Raw genomic sequence first — 20583 nt, 5'->3', positions numbered from 1 at the left:
ACTATATCTTGTATAGACACAATAACAATTTTTTTTCTAACAGTAGTAATAACTGGCAAAAATTCATGTTGATTAGAATATGCCCAACTGCAAAAAAAAAAAAAAAAAGCTTTTTCTTTTCTTGCAGGAAGTGCACATGCATTTGTGTGCATGTTCAGTAGAGAAACATGAGAGTCTGGAAGTGCTGGAACAGGGAAATCTTGGATTTCCCAAGATTCCCACCAAATGGATATTTTATTGCTCTGTGTGGCCACACTAGCCATGTGCCCTCTTGAGGCACTTTTTGCCCCACGCTCTTGTAAAATCTTTTCCAATATTGAGACATGTATTGCTTTCTAGATTTTCTTCAAAAAGAATATCTTTGTTTACTGTAATTTTTAGAAGATTTTATATATGTACTATACTAATATATGTAATAAATATGTAATATAATTAATTATATAATTACTATACAATAAGATTGTGTATATAATCTTTTAAGCTAAGATTATGTGTATATATGCATGCATCTTTTTCCTTTCCATTCAGCTTTCATTTTATTTTCTGATCCAATTTCTGACGCCCTAAGATTCCTTTGCATTACTTTTCAGACCTCATCAGGGTTTGCTTTTCAATTTTGATGTGCAGATTTTATTATTACATTATTGTTTACTTCCTCCTGCAGATCATTAATGAAGATGTTAAATAAGACAAGACAAAATACCAGGCCTCCAAGCTCTGCACTAAAAAAATCTCCTTTCTCCATGATATATTGTCATTTACTGTTGCCCTGTTCCATTTATCACTACAAGCTAGGTTTCAATACATATGACCGTGCTCATATCTAATTTGAATTAATTTTGCAAGTAAGATTTTGTGAGGCCTTGCATAAAGTGGTCCACCAAAATCAAGACAGATCACTGTCATCTTTTAAGGAAAAACCTGTTTCCTTGCTAATTTTGCAACTCTTCTCCCTCCTATAACCCTAAGCCCCCTCCATGCCATCATCTGTCACTACTCAAGTTCTGTTTGTGAGAAAAAATTAATTTAGTTTATGTGGTCATTATCCACCAATGTGCCATCCTCAAGACGCTCAGGTGTGGCCTGCTTTTGACTCTTGTAAACCTAAATCCTCTGATTCCAGAGACTTTTCTTGCCAGAGACCTTGGTCTTATTTTTCCTCTCCCATTTTCTTTTCACATATGTATCCAGAACTTTAGGGTCATTTTTACTCATTTTGGGACTACTCTCTGATACTCATATGGTACCCTTGGTTAGAATCACACCTTCCCAGTTCCCCACCCACATCCTTTCTTCAGGGATTTACCTCAGGGGTTGTGGGGCTTTTTTGACAGTAGAGTTCTGTGGCAGGAATTGTCATATACATAGAGATATCTGATGTCAAGAAAAAGCTTAAGATTCAGTCCATAGGCCTTATAGCTGAACTCGGAAGTTGAAATCCCCAAACCACATCTTGTCTTCTTGTTGGGAAATAAGATAGGCAATGGTCACAGAGGAATATAATTTATTTACAGTTGATGGGGCAGGAAAGCCACATCCCCATGCCCAATCTCTGTCCACAGGAGAGAGAGGAAGGTGATTGTATGGCAGAATTAGGGCATAGCAAGGGGACCAGCTCCAGAATATATATCCTAAGCACTTTGCAAACTCAGAAATGGCATCTTTTAGGATCATCCTGGCATCATCTTTTAAAATAAAAATATCCCTCAAAAGAAGGTTTTAATAAAATTTAACTGGAACTTATTATTAATGAATGTCTTACCTTCTTGCAAGGGCCTGCATACCAAAGGGCAGGGAAAGCAAATGAAGAGAAGGTGAGATGTGGGAAGAAGAGTGAAAGCTGGGGTTTGAGACGCAGTTCTGTAAAAGCTGGTGTCCTAAGCAGTAACACCCTAGTGGGTTTGGGAAGAGATAGTGAATAACTTGAAACAAGGATCAGGATGGTGAAGCAAACTCATCCCCAAGCCAGTCACCAGAATATCATAGGGGACAGGGGGCAGTCATTCACTTACTTCTTCACTCATTCATTAATTATCCATTCGTCCATCCAAAATAACATTTTTAAGCACTCCTTATTTCCCAGTTGCAACAGTAGAGACCAAAAAAAATTCAAGCATTGCCCTTAAGTAGTTCACAATGAAATGACATTGCTTCCAGAAAGTCAAGCAGTTAGATTAGAGTCCAGGATATGGAAGTAGTTTCAGAAATGTTAGAGGACACCAAAGAGAATCAATTACCCAGGGGTCTAGGGAAATGATCACTCTTTTCTTCTATGCAGGTGCAGGGTGGGAGAAGGGGTCGGGGGGTGTCAGGGAGGATGTTTCTTCATGGAAACTTGCCTGTTGGCCTAGCAAAATGAAATTCAACCTCCCTGCTCTGTGGAAGTAATCCAACTCTGCTTCACGTCTTGGTTGAGCAACAACAAAAGGGACAATGCCTTCCTTAACTATCTTTTGTTATTATAGAGCTCAGGATGAAGGCATGAGGAGGAAGACTGGAATAAGTTGCAAAGGCAAAATGGTATCAAGGTATGCTGGTGCTGTACTGATTTTAGTTTTATTGCATTTTAATCAGGAGCTATAGTGTACTGAGTGATGCTCTGCCCAGGGATCTTTTTTGCCCAGGAAGCATGCTTGATCTACTTGCAAGACAAGGGAAGAGTGCATGTCTTCAACCAAGGCAAGGAGTTGGTGGATGATTGGCTCCATTTTTTGGTACTTTAGTTAGAATAATTGATAAGCGTCCTCCATTGCCTACCAGAGTTTTCTGGAGGTCTCGACCTCCAGTTGCTGTCAGGTAACTGACTTGATACCACAACTTCATGTTCTTCTTTCCTTCCTGAGTCACTTCCCCACTTTCGTGTCAGCACTTCCTGGGACTACCTTCCAAAGAAATCACTCATACTTGAGTGCTTGTCTCAGGGTCTGCTTCTATGGAAACCCAAACCAAGACAAATCATTTCTTGAACTTCTGCATGCACAGTTGCCAACAATGCTTAAAAAGACCTGCCTAAGTGTAGTCTTCTCTTTGACCTTTTCTTCAACTTGCCCAAACAATCATTCGGCCTTCTTGTTCCCACAGCATTGTACTTTGTTATGACAGTACTCTAATTGGGTAACCCAGTTCCCTTGACAGGATTGATTCCAATTCCCTTTCCATAGGCTATAGAAAGGCCAATGACCTCCCCGAGATTACCCTGACATCTAGTTGGCTTACAATTTTAAGGTTTCTGAGATTCTAGTGAAATATTGCCAAATTCTCATTCCCTGCCCTGCAGCTTGTGGCTGTTCCCTTGTCTCCATGCTGACCTTAATCCAAATATGGAACTCAATACTTTCCATGATTTCCACCAGAAATAGCAAAGAAATACTGTTCATAGCCATTCATTCATTCAAAAAATATTTCTTGAGCATAAATGTCATTCTAGACATCATTTTAGGTTCTATTAAGAATAAACAAGACTGACAGGGTTCCTGTTGAATTATGAGCTCAAACTTCATTTTTTCCCCATTTATTTACTGGTTCATTCATCAAACAATTGTTAAGTATGTACTATTTGCCAGGCATGTATTCTGGAGCTACAAGAATGAGCAGTTCCTTCCTTCAAATCATTGCTGGCCAACAAATACAAAGTACTTCCTCACTCTGTAATAATCAGGAAAGCCAGTGGGGGTGGAGGGGTGGGTGAGGGTGGGCAGGTTTCTCATTTTTCATCCTCTATGATTTAGGGAATATAGGCCCAGCTCAACCTTATGGTGTAGCAAAAAAAAAAAAAAAAAAAGATGGCTAAGAATCCAGGTTACCAAGATATGGCTCAAGAAGGCCAGTGGACTCAGAATCAGGAAAAGAACAAAGTGCAGGTCACTCAGGTAGCAATAGTAGCCCATCAAGAGAAGCTAGGACATTAGGAACTGGGGACAAAGCCTGAGCTTGGGTGTCAGGGATGGGGGGAGGGAGGAGAGATACAAAAACCAAACCAAATAAAGCTCACACCATCCTTTAAGAACAGTTGCCAGAGCAGAATGTGGAGTAACCCAACAGCAGTGACCTGGTGGCTCTAATTTCCCAGTCCTTGTTATGACTATATTCAGCCCATCATTTTTGTTTTCAAAGGCTTGATTAAAACAACTGATTATGGTATCATCAGTGCCAATATAACTGCTACAAGAAACTTATTGGCAATCCAGCTAATTGGGTAATTTGGAATATACTTGAATAGGTCAAACCTGAGATACCCTGATTAGTGGTTTGTGGCTTTCCTATTCAAGTTGTAATCATTCTCCTCACTCGGAAGAATGAATGTCCTTGTGTATAATAATGAGCCAGTTGATTTTCTCTTAATTGAGCTCATAGTGTAACCAGACCCCCTCATTCACTGGGAGTTGGCTCTCAGCTCCCCTTTCTGTTGGTTAGGAGACACCAGTACTTATGCAGGCATTGTAGTGTTCTTTTATGCCTCATGAATCTTGTCTCTGTGTTACTGTATAAATCCATGAAAGAAACTCGAGACATCTACAGTAGATATTAATCTTAAACTATGTTAGGGTCATACCTCAGCAAGTCTGTCCTATTTTTCTTGTTGCTCCTTTCCCTCTTTGTTTTTCTTCAACTTCACTTTCCTTTGAGAGACTGTACACTCCCCAGTGACTAAGCCTCCTGTTCCTCTCTTGCAGAGTATCTCTACCTATCACATTCCTCTTTATTTCTTCCCCATATCATTTTTTTTTTCACTAGTAGCATAGCCTCGGTATAAAAGTAAATATTTAACTTATACATCTTTGCCAATTTTTAGTATCATATCATGTGATTTTAGTCCCTATCTAAGTTTTGGGTTCTTCTTATGCTATAAATCTATAGAGGCTACAGAGAATAACACTGTGAGAAAAACAAACAAACAAACTTTGTGTTGTTACTGTTTAGTGGTTTTTTTTTTTGGTTTGTTTTGAGACAGGGTCTTACTCTGTCACCTAAGCTGGAATGCAGTGACACGATCATAGCTCACTTCAGTCGCAAATTCCTGGACTTAAGCGATCCTCCTGAGAAGCTGGGATGACAGGCTACAGGTGTGTGCCACCACACCTGGCTATTTTTTATTTTTTTTAATTTTTGTAAAGATGAGTCTTGCCATGTTGCCCATGCTAGTCTGGAACTCCTGGCTTCAAGTGATCCTCCCACCTCAGCCTTCCAAAGTGCTGGGATTACAGGCATGAGTCACTGTGCCCATCCTACTATTCTTTTTTTTCTTTTTTTGCATACATTAAGGTTTATTCTCTATGTTGTATGTTTTTATGGGTTTTAACAGATGTTCAATATCTTATAGTCACCATTACAGTATCATACAGAATAGTTTCACTGCCCTAAAAAACAACAACAACAAACAACAACAAACAAACAAAAAAACCTATTCTTCATCTATTCAGCTCTCTTGCCCATTTCCTGGATCCTGGATTCCTGGGATCCATGGATCTATTTCTCCTCTCTCCAGTTTTGTCTTTTCTAGAATGTCATGTAGTTGGAATCATGTAATCTGCAGCCTTTTAGGACTGTCTTCTTGCACTTAGCAATGTGCATTTAAGATTCATCCACATCTTGTGGTAGCTTGACAGCTCATTTTTTTAAAACTTTTTAGTTTTTTTTAAATTTTATTATTACACTTTAAGTTCTAGGGTACATGTGCACCACGTGCATGTTTGTTACATATGTATACATGTGCCATGCTGGTATGCTGCACCCATTAACTCGTCATTTAGCATTAGGTATATCTCCTAATGCTATCCCTCCCCACTCCCTCCACCCCACAACAGTCCCTGGTGTGTGATGTTCCCCTTCCTGTGTCCATGTGTTCCATTGTTCAATTCCCACCTATGAGTGAGAACATGCAGTGTTTGGTTTTTTGTCCTTGTGATAGTTTGCTGAGAATTATGGTTTCCAGCTTCATCCATGTCCCTACAAAGGACATGAACTCATCATTTTTTATGGCTGCATAGTATTCCATGGTGTATATGTGCCACATTTTCTTAATCCAGTCTATTGCTGTTGGACATTTAGGTTGGTTCCAAGTCTTTGCTATTGTGAATAGTACTGCAGTAAACAATCATGTGCATGTGTCTTTATAGCAGCATGATTTATAATCCTTTGGGTATACACCCAGTAATGGGATGGGTGGGTCAAATGGTATTTCTAGTTCTAGATCCCTGATGAATCACCACAATGACTTCCATAATGGTTGAACTAGTTTACAGTCACACCAACAGTGTAAAAGTGTTCCTATTTCTCCACATCCTCTCCAGCACCTGTTGTTTCCTGACATTTTAATGATCGCCATTCTAACTGGTGTGAGATGGTATCTCATTGTGATTTTGATTTGCATTTCTCAGATGGGCAGTGATGAGAGCATTTTTTCATGTGTTTTTTGGCTGCATAAATGTCTTCTTTTGAGAAGTGTCTGTTCATATCCTTCGCCCACTTTTTGATGGGGTTGGTTTTTTTTTTCTTGTAAATTTGTTTGAGTTCATTGCAGATTCTGGATATTAGCCCTTTGTCAGATGAGTAGATTGCAAAAATTTTCTCCCATTCTGTAGGTTGCCTGTTCACTCTGATGGTAGTTTCTTTTGCTGTGCAGAAGCTCTTTAGTTTAATTAGATCCCATTTGTCAATTTTGGCTTTTGTTGCCATTGCTTTTGGTGTTTTAGACATGAAGTCCTTGCCCATGCCTATGTCCTGAATGGTATTGCCTAAGTTTTCTTCTAGGATTTTTATGGTTTTAGGTCTAACATTTAAGTCTTTAATCCATCTTGAATTAATTTTTGTATAAGGTGTAAGGAAGGGATCCAGTTTCAGCTTTCTACATATGGCTAGCCAGTTTTCCCAGCACCATTTATTAAATAGGGAATCCTTTCCCCATTGCTTGTTTTTGTCACGTTTGTCAAAGATCAGATAGTTGTAGATAAGCGGCATTATTTCTGAGGGCTCTGTTCTGTTCCATTGGTCTATCTCTCTGTTTTGGTACCAGTACCATGCTGTTTTGGTTACTGTAGCATTGTAGTATAGTTTGAAGTCAGGTAGCATGATGCCTCCAGCTTTGTTCTTTTGGCTTAGGATTGACTTGGCGATGTGGGCTCTTTTTTGGTTCCATATGAACTTTGAAGTAGTTTTTTCCAGTTCTGTGGAGAAACTCATTGGTAGCTTGATGGGGATGCCATTGAATCTATAAATTACCTTGGGCAGTATGGCCATTTTCATGATATTAATTCTTCCTACCCATGAACATGGAATGTTCTTCCATTTGTTTGTATCCTCTTTTCTTTCATTGAGCAGTGGTTTGTAGTTCTCCTTGAAGAGGTCCTTCACATCCCTTGTAAGTTGGCTTCCTAGGTATTTTATTCTCTTTGAAGCAATTGTGAATGGGAGTTCACTCATGATTTGGCTGTTTGTCTGTTATTGGTGTATAAGAATGCTTGTGATTTTTGTACATTGATTTTGTATCCTGAGACTTTGCTGAAGTTGCTTATCAGCTTGAGGAGATTTTGGGCTGAGACGATGGGGTTTTCTTTTTTTTTTTTTTTGGTTGTTTTTTTTTTTAATTATTATACTTTAAGTTTTAGGGTACATGTGCACATTGTGCAGGTTAGTTACATATGTATACATGTGCCATGCTGGTGCGCTGCACCCACTAACTCGTCATCTAGCATTAGGTATATCTCCCAATGCTATCCCTCCCCCCTCCCCACCACAGTCCCCAGAGTGTGATATTCCCCTTCCTGTGTCCATGTGATCTCATTGTTCAATTCACACATGAAAAAATGCTCATCATCACTGGCCATCAGAGAAATGCAAATCAAAACCACTATGAGATATCATCTCACACCAGTTAGAATGGCAATCATTAAAAAGTCAGGAAACAACAGGTGCTGGAGAGGATGTGGAGAAATAGGAACACTTTTACACTGTTGGTGGGACTGTAAACTAGTTCAACCATTGTGGAAGTCAGTGTGACGATGGGGTTTTCTAGATATATAATCATGTCATCTGCAAACAGGGACAATTTGACTTCCTCTTTTCCTAATTGAATGCCCTATATTTCCTTCTCCTGCCTGATTGCCCTGGCCAGAACTTCCAACACTATGTTGAATAGGAGTGGTGAGAGAGGGTATCCCTGTCTTGTGCCTGTTTTGAAAGGGAATGCTTCCAGTTTTTGCCCATTCAGTATGATATTGGCTGTGGGTTTGTCATAGATAGCTCTTATTATTTTGAGATACGTTCCATCAATACCTAATTTATTGCAAGTTTGTAGCAGGAAGGGTTGTTGAATTTTGTCAAAGGCCTTTTCTGCATCTATTGAGATAATCATGTGGTTTTTGTCTTTGGTTCTGTATATATGCTGGATTACATTTATTGATTTGCGTATGTTGAACCAGCCTTGCATCCCAGGGATGAAGCCCACTTGATCATGGTGGATAAGCTTTTTGATGTGCTGCTGGATTCGGTTTGCCAGTATTTTATTGAGGGTTTTTGCATTGATGTTCATCAAGGATATTGGTCTAAAATTTTCTTTTTTGGTTGTGTCTCTGCCAGGCTTTGGTATCAGGATGATGCTGGCCTCATAAAATGAGTTAGGGAGGATTCCCTCTTTTTCTATTGATTGGAATAGTTTCAGAAGGAATGGTACCAGCTCCTCCTTGTACCTCTGGTAGAATTCGGCTGTGAATCCATCTAGTCCTGGACTTTCTGTGGTTGGTGAGCTATTAATTATTGCCTCAATTTCAGAGCCTGTTATTGGTCTATTCAGAGATTCAACTTCTTCCTGATTTAGTCTTGGGAGGATGTATGTGTCGAGGAATTTACCCATTTCTTCTAGATTTTCTAGTTTATTTGCATAGAGGTGTTTATAGTATTCTCTGATGGTAGTTTGTATTTCTGTGGGATCAGTGGTGATATCCTCTTTATCATTTTTTATTGCATCTATTTGATTCTTCTCTCTTTTCTTCTTTATTAGTCTTGCTAGTGTTCTATCAAATTTGTTGATCTTTTAGAAAAACCAGCTCCTGGATTCATTAATCTTTTGAAGGGTTTTTGTGTCTCTATTTCCTTTAGTTCTGCTCTGATCTTAGTTATTTCTTGCTTTCTGCTAGCTTTTGAATGCGTTTGCTCTTGCTTTTCTAGCTCTTTTAATTGTGATGTTAGGGTGTCAGTTTCAGATCTTTCCTGCTTTCTCTTGTGGGCATTTAGTGCTATCAATTTCCCTCTACACACTGCTTTGAATGTGTCCCAGAGATTCTGGTATGTTGTGGCTTTGTTCTCCTTGGTTTCAAAGAACATCTTTATTCCTTCTTCATTTCATTATTTACCCAGTAGTCATTCAGGAGCAGGTTGTTCAGTTTCCATGCAGTTGAGCAGTTTTGAGTGAGTTTCTTAATCCTGAGTTCTAGCTTGATTGCACTGTGGTCTGAGAGACACTTTGTTATAATTTCTGTTCTTTTACATTTGCTGAGGAGTGCTTTACTTCCAAGTATGTGGTCAATTTTGGAGTAGGTGTGGTGCTGAAAAGAATGTATATTCTGTTGATTTGGGGTGGAGAGTTCTGTAGATGTCTATTAGGTCCACTTGGTGCAGGGCTGAGTTCAATTCCTGGGTATCCTTGCTAACTTTCTGTCTTGTTGATCTGTCTAATGTTGACAGTGGGGTGTTAAAGTCTCCCATTATTATTGTGTGGGAGTCTAAGTCTCTTTGTGGGTCACTCAGGACTTGCTGTATGAATCTGGGTGCTCCTGTATTGGGTGCATATATATTTAGGATAGTTAGTTCTTCTCATTGAATTGATCCCTTTACCATTATGTAATGGCCTTCTTTGTCTCTTTTGATCTTTGTTGGTTTAAAGTCTGTTTTATCAGAGACTAGGATTGCAACCCCTGCCTTTTTTTGTTTTCCATTTGCTTGGTAGCTCTTCCTCCATCCCCTTATTTTGAGCCTATGTCTGTCTCTGCACATGAGATGGATTTCCTGAATACAGCACACTGATGGGTCTTGACTCTTTATCCAATTTGCCAGTCTGTGTCTTTTAATTGGAGCATTTAGCCCATTCACATTTAAAGTTAATATTGTTATGTGTGAATTTGATCCTGTCATTATGATGTTAGCTGGTTATTTTGCTCGTTAGTTGATGCAGTTTCTTCCTAGCCTTGATGGTCTTTACAATTTGGCATGTTTTTGCAGCGGCTGGTACCGGTTGTTCCTTTCCATGTTTAGTGCTTCCTTCAGGAGCTCTTTTAGGGCAGGCCTGGTGGTGACAAAATCTCTCAGCATTTGCTTGTCTGTAAAGGATTTTATTTCTCCTTCACTTATGAAGCTTAGTTTGGCTGGATATGAAATTCTGGGTTGAAAATTCCTTTCTTTAAGAATGTTGAATATTGGCCCCACTCTCTTCTGGCTTGTAGAGTTTCTGCCGAGAGATCAGCTGTTAGTCTGATGGGCTTCCCTTTGTGGGTAACCCGACCTTTCTATCTGGCTGCCCTTAACATTTTTTCCTTCATTTCAACTTTGGTGCATCTGACAATTATGTGTCTTGGAGTTGCTCTTCTCGAGGAGTATCTTTGTGGCATTCTCTGTATTTCCTGAATTTCAATGTTGGCCTGCCTTGCTAGGTTGGGGAAGTTCTCCTGGATAATATCCTGCAGAGTGTTTTCCAACTTGGTTCCATTCTCCCTGTCACTTTCAGGTACACCAATCAGGCGTAGATTTGGTCATTTCACATAGTCCCATATTTCTTGGAGGCTTTGTTCGTTTCTTTTTATTCTTTTTTCTCTAAACTTCTCTTCTCGCTTCATTTCATTCATTTCATCTTCCATCACTGATACCCTTTCTTCCAGTTGATCGCATCGGCTACTGAGGCTTCTGCATTCATCACATAGCTCTCTTGCCTTGGTTTTCAGCTCCATCAGGTCCTTTAAGGACTCTCTGCATGAGTTACTCTAATTATCCATTCGTCTAATTTTTTTTTTCAAAGCTTTTAACTTCTTTGCCATTGGTTTGAATTTCCTCCTGTAGCTCAGAGTAGTTTGATCGTCTGAAGGCTTGTTCTCTCAACTCGTCAAAGTCATTCTCCATCCAGCTTTGTTCCATTGCTGGTGAGGAGCTGCAATCTTTTGGAGGAGGAGAGGCACTCTGATTTTTGAGTTTCCAGTTTTTCTGCTCTGTTTTTTTCCCATCTTGTGGTTTTATCTACCTTTGGTCTTTGATGATGGTGACGTACAGATGGGTTTTTGGTGTGGATGTCCTTTCTGTTTGTTAGTTTCCCTTCTAACAGACAGGACCCTCAGCTGCAGTTCTGTTGGAGTTTGCTAGAGGTCCACTCCAGACCCTGTTTGCCTGGGTATCAGCAGCAGTGGCTGCAGAACAGTGGATATTGATGAACCACAGATGCTGCTGCCTGATTGTTCCTCTGGATGTTTTGTCTCAGAGGAGCACCCGGCTGTGTGAGGTGTCAGTGTGCCCCTACTGGGGGATGCCTCCCAGTTAGGCTGCTCGGGGGTCAGGGGTCAGGGACCCACTTGAGGAGGCAGTCTGCTGGTTCTCAGATCTCAAGCTGCATGCTGGGAGAACCACTACTCTCTTCAAAGCTGTCAGAGAAGGACATTTAAGTCTGCAGAGGTTACTGCTGTCTTTTTGTTTTTCTGTGCCCTGCCCCCAGAGGTGGAGCCTACAGAGGCAGGCAGGCCTCCTTGAGCTGTGGTGGGCTCCACCCAGTTCGAGCTTCCCGGCTGCTTTGTTTACCTAATCAAACAACTCGGCAATGGCAGGCGCCCCTCCCCCAGCCTCGCTGCCTCCTTGCAGTTTGATCTTGGACTGCTGTGTTAGCAATGAGCGAGACTCTGTGGGCATAGGACCCTCTGAGCCATGTGCAGGATATAATCTCTTGGTGTGCCGTTTTCTAAGCCAGTTGGAAAAGCGCAGTATTAGGGTGGGAGTGACCTGATTTTCCAGGTGCTGTCTGTCACCACTTTCTTTGACTAGGAAAGGGAATTCCCTGACCCCTTGTGCTTCCTGGGTGAGGCAATGCCTTGCCCTGCTTCGGCTCATGCACGATGCGCTGCACCCACTGTCTGGCACTTCCCAGTGAGATGAACCCGGTACCTCAGTTGAAAATGCAGAAATCACCCGTCTTTTGCATCGCTCACGCTGGGAGCTGTAGACCTGGAGCTGTTCCTATTCGGCCATCTTGGCTCCTCCCGCCTACTATTCTTTAATCATGGTTTAAAAGTTAATTTCCAGGTAACTTACCAAACTAGTAAAAGACATTCATGAAAGAATATTTGGGTGAGGAAAATAATATCTTTTGAATAGTTAAATTCAAATTTTAGTAAATGTAAGAATCACTGTGAAACTTGTTTAAAACATAGCCTTCCAAGCTCTTGCCCCACAAATACTGAGTTAGGGGGTCTAGGGTGATCTAAAGAATCTGAGTTTTTAAACAAGTGTCTAGGTAATTCTCATGTGGCCAAGTTCAAAAATCACTGCTCAGGCTGGTAGAAATAAAACCTTTGGATAATTCCAATACATTTTTGTTGTTGTTTTGTTCAAATATCTGTAGGTATAAAAGGCACTTGCAGAATACAGACTATTCATTGGTATTTGCTGCATTATAATTCCCAAACATAATGGCTTAAAACAATAAACAAATTCTGCATCACCTGGGTGATTCTGGGCTGGGTTGGCTCACCTAGGGCTGGATGATCTAGAACAGCCTCATGCACATGCCTGCCTCATGCACATGCCTTGTGGTTGGCTTGAATTCAGGTGGAGCAACAGGGATAATCTGGCCACATGTCTCATTATATAACAGGCAAGCCAATGATTCTTCACATGGTAGGTTGAGGGTTCGAAAGTGTATCAAGAAAGGGCAAGCCCCAATGCACAGATACTTTTCAGGTCTCCAATTTGGCCATGTTTGCTATTGTCCCATTTAACAAGGTAAGTCATATGGGTAAGTCCAGAATCAGAATGGAAGGGAAATACGCAAGTATGTTGATTCAGGAAGATAAATTATTGCAGCGTTTTTGCAACAATGTAATTTTCATGCTCAACTGGAAAATTCAATTGGATTCGGAGCAACTGTATGATAGAAAAAAAATCAATGATCTTGTATATCAAATACCTGAGTTAATCTAATCCCAGCATCTCACTTAGTAACTGGAAGATGGTTGTCTTTTATTTTCTCTAATTTTCATGGTCTTCATCTGTAAAATATAAATACTACTACTAATAATGTTTACTTCACAGAACTATTTAGAGAATAAATGAGGTAGTGGGTATAAGAATACTTCGTAAGCTAGAAATATGGCAAAATTCAAAATATTTTAGATGTGTTTGATGCGATTGTTCCTCACTCCTCCAAAAATGACTACAGTATTTATTAATCAATGAGCTTCCTAATATCTCTGTGACTTGATTGTTCTCAGTATAGCCCATCCTCAACCTGCTGTTAGAGTCATCTTCTTTTAAAACCAAACTTATCATGTCATCCAACACTTCAGTAAACCTCTGATAGCTCTCCATTTACCTACACAATATAAGCAGAATCAGCATATAAAAATGTTCCAAAAATGTTCCCAATCTGAGCTCACCTCCCTCTTTATCCAACCTTCTTGACTGTCTATTGAATTTGGCATCATTCCCTTTATACATCAGACCATTATAATTTTAAGCTACATCCATTCTATTTCCCTCAAACTACAATTTTCTTTTACTGCATCTTCCCTTTGGCAAACTTTTACTCATCCTTTAACACCCAGATTAAATATTCCTCCCTCATTGCATGAACATTTAGTGAGCCAAGAACCTTTCTCAGCTTCTCAAATGTTAATTGTTCTGTTTTCTCTGTTCTCAAAAGACTTTGTTAATATCTCTAACACTTATCATAGTGCATTATAATTTATGTGTGTATGTTTTCTCTCTCCCCAGCTAGACAATAAACTACTCCACTACCAGAAATAGTGCAGGTTCTCAGTATTTAGTTTTGAGTAAATGAATGAATGAATATTTGACTCCTTTATTCCTTCCCTGGCTGGCCACATTATGCTCTGAGACTTAACCAACCATACTCAACCCCCTAGATTTCTCGTTGTCAACCTGACCATAGACACCAAAGAGTATTCTTGCCCAGTGGCCCATTCTCACATCTGGAAGCCAGTTATAGTCATGCCCCACATAATGGTGTTTTGGTCAACAATGAACCTCATATACAATAATGGTTTCGTAAGATTATAATGAAGCTGAAAAATTCCTTTTGCCTAATGATGTCATAGCCATCATAGAGTCCCCATGCAATGCATTACTTTTTCTATGTTTAGATACACAAATACTTACCATTGTGCTACAATTGCCTACAGTATTCAGTATAGGAACATGTTTTACAGCTTTGTAGCCTAGGAGAAACAGGCTATATGCCTAGGTGTGTAGGAGGTTATACAATCTAGGTTTCTGTAAGTATACAGTAAGTATACACTATGATGTTTGTACAACATCAAAATTGACTAAACATAGCCTCATTGTTAAGCAATGCAGATTGTACTATGTCCTAACTCTCGAGTTGTCTACCAAAATTTTGACCCACTGCCTTTCCTGATCTTGTAACTATCTCATAGAGTCATTGCATTTTTTCTGCTACCTTTGTAGTCATAGTGACACCATCCAAGTGTAATAACAATTCAAGGAATAGGGTAACAACTGATTTTTTAAACCAGTGTGCCTACCATGAACCTTATCAGAAGAATGTTTTTCCTACTGCTTTACAGCTGAAAACCATGGCTCATAGAGATTAAATAATTTACCCAGGGTCAGATAGCTAAATATATGGTATATGGGATTTTAACCCAGTTTTGTCTGACAAAAAGGGGGAAAAAAGCCTCCTTTTCTGTCTTTACCACAGTAGTTTGGCAACTTATAGGCTCACATCCAGGAAAGCTTAAGCTAAAGCTGTGATTTGAGGACTAGTAAAGGTTTACACTTGCCTATTTTAACCATTAATTTATGACCTTCATACCAAGAAAAGATTTTAAGCAGTTGTAAATCAACTTAAAGCATCTAGGAAGAAAATCATGTGTTGATGGTATTATATTAATAGTTATTTTGCCTCCCAAATTTCTAGTTTATCCAATGTTTTGAGTAAATATGATATAACAATAACAATACAAGGGTCACTTCAAACAAAAAAGTATAAAACTTCAGTCCTTCTGTTTCAACTTGTAAGTTTAAGATTTCATCTCCTTTCTGGGCAAGAAGAAAACTTTTGTTTTTATTTTTACTAAAAATAATAATCATGGATAAAATGATACAGTTTAAAAGGATTGGCTCTTATTCCATCTTTGGAATTTCTCACTCCAGACAATCCTTTCTCTCTTGGCAAAATATGACATAATGATTTGAAAGAAAGAAAAAAAAAACACTTAAGTGTTTCAGGCCAGAAGTTAATTGAATAAGACCTTGGATTCCGATGAGTTTGTGTTTTATGGTTGATTAACTTGTTTTAATACCAAAAAATGCTTAGGAAACCCAATTATCATGCCACTTAATCTGAGTTATTGGCTGATTTCTGCTAGTTTCTGGATGTCTTATTGACCAAGTTCCATTTCCTACTATGATATACAAGAGAAACTGAGCTTCAGTTTGGAAAGAAAGATTTAGGTTCAACATATGAACAATGGCCCCAAAACAGAAAGAATAAATTCTTAGATTCATAAATCAGATAACTTGAGCTTGTAATTTCCAGTTACCAACATATTCCTTGCCCGAAGAATAGGATGAACAGTGTGAGAAAATGAAGACCCTAATATTTTTCTATACTTTGCCTATTTTTTACTAGTGTGATTATTACCACCTCATTGTTGTCTTTTTACTTGTTTAAAATAAATATGTCAAAGCCAGATGCCTGGTGATAAAGAAAGAAGGTAGAAGAGGAAATAACTGAAATCATTATACCTTATTCTGGAGCCTACTGGCAACACTATAAAGAATGACTTGCCATTGACATGCACGTGCTACTAGTTCTGTCTCTACCAAAAAAAAAAAAAAAAAAACCCCTACTCTTCTATTAGCTGGCCATCTTTCTTTACATGCTGGAGGGAGGTAAGAAACATGCTGGAGGGAGGGAAGAAGGGGGGAGAAACATAGGCCTCCTAAAGGACTGTTGGAAATTCTTACATAACCCTTTAAAATAAGAGTTCTTAACTTAATCTGAGCTCCACAGATGAGCTTCCAAAAGTCTGTAAACCTCATAACCCACAGTTGTTTGCAAAATCATGCTACACATTTTTCTGAGGAAAGATTTCATGAAATTTATCAGATTTTCATGAAACTCTGTGACCCATAAAAAATAAGTTAAGAACCAGTGCTCCAGCCGAGCTCAGTGGCTCATGCCTGTAATCCTAGCACTTTGGGAGGCCGAGGCAGGTGGATTGCCCAAGCTCAGCACTTCAAGACCAGCCTGGGCAATACAGTAAAACCCCGTCTCTACTAAAATACAAAAAATGAGCTGGGTGTGGTGGTGTGTGCCTGTAGTCCCAGCTACTTGGGAGGCTGAGGCAGGAGAATTGCTTGAACGTGGGAGGTGGAGATTGCAGTGAGCCGAGATCATGCCACTGCACTCCAGCCTGGGCCACAGTGTAAGACTCCGTCTCCAAAAAAAAAACAACAACAAAAAACAAAACAAAACCAATGCTCCTAAGTTCCTCAAACTTCTAGGCATGACTATTTTTCTGTGATATCAGGGAATCAAGGGGACTAAAGGGATGACAGGTAGAAAAGGGGAAGAATGAGCCATGGCTTCTTGCCTAGTACAAGTGGAGGCAACATTAGACCATAGCTTTCAAGTACAGAATTGTACAAAACTGAGTTCACAGATGGGCTGAAATGAAAGCAGCTTTCATAACCCTCAGGTTTGCCACTTCTCAGGTAAATAATGCAGAATCATATGTAGGGTTGCTCCTAGATATTTGAAGCAAGGCACTGAAACCTGTGTATTACTGAGATCTGTAGGTTTAACCTGATTGATATTTTCCATGTATATTTAACTGAGTGACTTCTGTATGCCAAGTATAATATCAAACACTAAAGATATGCTGGTGAGCTGAACAGGAATTAGAAGGAAAGAATAAGCAAGACTTGATTCAGCCAAACTTGCAAGGGAATTGGGATACAATGAAATCTCTTATTACCACAAAACCATAGAATTTTGGAACTAGAAGAAAACTTGATGATTACCTAGTTCAGTCCTCCTATTTTCTAAGGACTTTGTTCAGGGTCATTCAGTTCAAGTGGCAATACTGGGATTGAATCCTACGTATTCTGTCATCTAGCCCATTTATCTACCCTCTATTTTAAATTGTGTCTCCATAACCTATCTATACCCTTTTATTTCTAGAGTCAACCAATTTCAAAAATCCCTTCAGCCTCCCAAATACCTAGATGCCAATAGAGAATCCCTCAAAATCCTCTCTCCAAACATCAAAATCCCCATTCCACATACCAAGAAGAAAGAAAATTTAGAATTTATTGTAAAGTAAAGTATACAATTGGTTGGTATCAATATACCAACCAATACAATTGGTCTTGATCATGAGGGTGAACAAGTTATTGATGATGATGACAATACTGTTACTAATGATAATGGCACCTAACATTTTCAGCTTGCTTAAGATTAGATACTCATACTCGTCCTCTTAGAGGTCATGATTTTCACTATATAACATGGACATTCTAATTCAGGTATATTGATACCAAACAATTACAAACTTAGAAAATTTTCAATATTGAAATCCAGCTTTTACTCAGAAAAAGAAGCATCTCTGGCTCTTTAAAATTACAGTCTCAACTGGTCCACTCGCTCATGATGTCATATACAGTTTGACGTTGTCTGGGCAAGCTGGTAAACATACTGCTTCCTCCACTGTTTAATTCGCTTCCCTGAGTGAGATCCTTAGGCAACCAGGCTTCATTAGTTCAGGTGCTAGCCTCAGGGAACTACTTGTTTTAATTAGAGGGATGAAATGGCATTTTAATTGTGCACAATGATTAATAAACATGCTGAGCTGCTGCATAATGATCTGCTGCTTGAAGAGCTTTCTCCCTTATTCCTGATATCTACATCCATTAACTGATTGTTATCCAGGTGGAGAGCTGTCGAGCTCTTTCTCCAACCAAATTGCACACTGTCTGTCCTCCAATTTTTCTGCTAATAACAATTATTGGAACTAAGTCCCATTAATTTTTGTGGTAACAGAGAGACAAGACTAAAATGGAGAGAGCTTACAAAGTGCTATACTGCCTATGTAATTTATTTCACTGAACTTTCCTGTAAAAGGGAGATAATAATATGACCAATCTGACAGGGCATTGCATAGATTAAATGAGATAATGTATGCAAAGCTGGCCCAGAGAAGGCACCCTGAAAATGTTAGGTGCCATGATCATTAGTAGTAGTATTGTCATCATCATCAATAACTTCTTCATCCGTTTCATCATCAAGACCATAATCTTCCTCAAGATTAGATACTCATATATTTCCTCTTAGAGGTCATAATGTTCAGTATATAACATGGACATTCTAATTCAGGGATCATTTTCTAAGGGGTGGTGGTTGACTGAAGATTTTCCCAATTTCTCCTTTATGTTGTATGAAAGTAGTTTGGAATGACTTATGGGAAATGTGTGCAAAGAAAGTCACATATTATACAGACTTAAAAAGTCACATATTATACAGACTTAATATCACCTCCTCAGTAGTTAAATAAAATACTTGCTGCATGTCTGAACTTCAATGAAAACAGAAACTAAAGAACTAGATGATAAAGTGACTTCCGCTACAAAGCTTCATCTGCTTGGCATTTGTAATACTTTTATTGGCTACCATTATAGTTTGGTGACTCCTTACAGCATTACAGCTTTTTTCTCTAGTTGCGGACACTAGTATATTGTTTGTTTTGTGTTTCCTGGAAATTGTTCCTCAAGGTCATATATCTATCTCCGAATCTTTGACTTTACTTGATTTGAGGGAAATAATTCTGGAGGAAACCGAGGGCAGCCGCCACAATTCACTATTTGTAAATGGTTATTGTGATGTTGGATATTACACAATTGATCCTATTTCTTAGCTTGAATTATTAAAGACACTATTTTTAAAATAGGCCAGCTGTTCTACTGACGTACTTATCTGTATTTTTTTGACATATTACCATAACTGCACACCAATACAACTCACTTATGCCCAAGAAAAGTAGTTATGACTGAACATGTTAAAAGCTAAATATAAAACCACTTTCTCTCCCACAAAATGTTAAGGATTTCATAGAAACAAGTCTGCCCCACTGAAGATGCCTTCCTGTACACAGAGTCATTATGGTTCAGTGAAGCAGATATGATTGATTACACAGGCCAAATTTTACCTTGCCTCCAGGGCGCTCCTAATTCTTCTTGTTATTTCCTTTAAAGGCACACAATTGTCTGCAAGAGTCAAAGGGGAAAGGTGAATGAACTCTTTTGGCCATGGCAGAGCAGAGAGAAGGGTTTTGGAATAGACACTGAACCTGAAATATCTAAGACAGTGCAGAAAGAAAAAGAGGACTGAATGCATTTTCATATTTTCCTATTTCCTAGCAAGGAAGTCTTTAAAATCATTCACCTGAAGTTCCACTAAAATATATATATATATATATATATACACTTATTATAATGGCCAACATTAAAAATACTGACCATATGAAATATTGTTGAGGATGTGGAGAAACAAACTCTCAAACACGGCAAGTGGTGCGCTACATTTTACCAACAGTGCCGAGATTTCTGCAGGGGAGTGGAGCGCAAGAGTAAAATGCTACAACATTTTTGGAAAATAGTTCTGCACTTTCTTAAAAAGTTAAACATGCAACTACTAGGCAATCCAGCATTCCACTCCTCTGCATTAACCCAAGAAATGAGAGCAGGTGTCCATACAAAGACTTTGACACAAACATTCATAGTAGCTTTATCGGCAATCACCAAAAATAAAAAGCCAAAATGTTCCTTCTTAACAAGGGAACAGATAAACAAATTGTTGTACATCTAATGAAATACTACTCAGAATGAGAAAAGAATGAATGATTGATCCATGCAATAACAAACATGTATCTTAGTTAGACAAAACTGATATCTATGGTGGCAGAAAACAGTGCAGAGATTTCTTCAGGGCAGTGGAGTGCAAGAGTGGCTATAAAGGAGCATGAGGAAACTCTTGGGAATGATGAATATGTTTGTTATCTTGATTGCAGTTAGTTTCATGGGTGTATATCATGTCAAAAACCAAATTGCACACTTTAAATACATACAGTTTACTGAATGTCAATTATATTTCAATGAAACTGTTAAAATAAATAAATCACTTTCTTGAAATTTTTTGAGCATAGTTATCTGTTCTAATGGGACTGGTTACAATACACTGTATTAATCTTTGGTGAATATATACATAGATATATGTTTTTCTATTAAAGGCTATCAATGTAAAGAGATGGGTTCAATAAACCAATGCCATTATGTCAATATAGACACAATCAGAATATT

General features: G+C 38.8%; 1 long non-coding RNA gene across 2 annotated transcripts in view; it reads right to left on the bottom strand.

The window, feature by feature from the left end:
• The window catches only part of LOC103783712 (uncharacterized), a 220410-nt gene that overhangs the window by 8953 nt on the left and 190874 nt on the right, over positions 1 to 20583 (bottom strand). For both annotated transcript variants that reach the window (XR_609284.6, XR_010109201.1), the window contains one exon: positions 19434 to 19491. This is a non-coding gene — a long non-coding RNA (uncharacterized LOC103783712). The remainder of the gene's footprint in view (positions 1 to 19433; positions 19492 to 20583) is intronic.

The sequence above is a fragment of the Pan paniscus genome, chromosome 12, assembly GCF_029289425.2.
Source record: "Pan paniscus chromosome 12, NHGRI_mPanPan1-v2.0_pri, whole genome shotgun sequence".
Classification (NCBI taxonomy): domain Eukaryota; kingdom Metazoa; phylum Chordata; class Mammalia; order Primates; family Hominidae; genus Pan; species Pan paniscus.
This window is presented reverse-complemented; position numbering and strand designations above follow the sequence as displayed.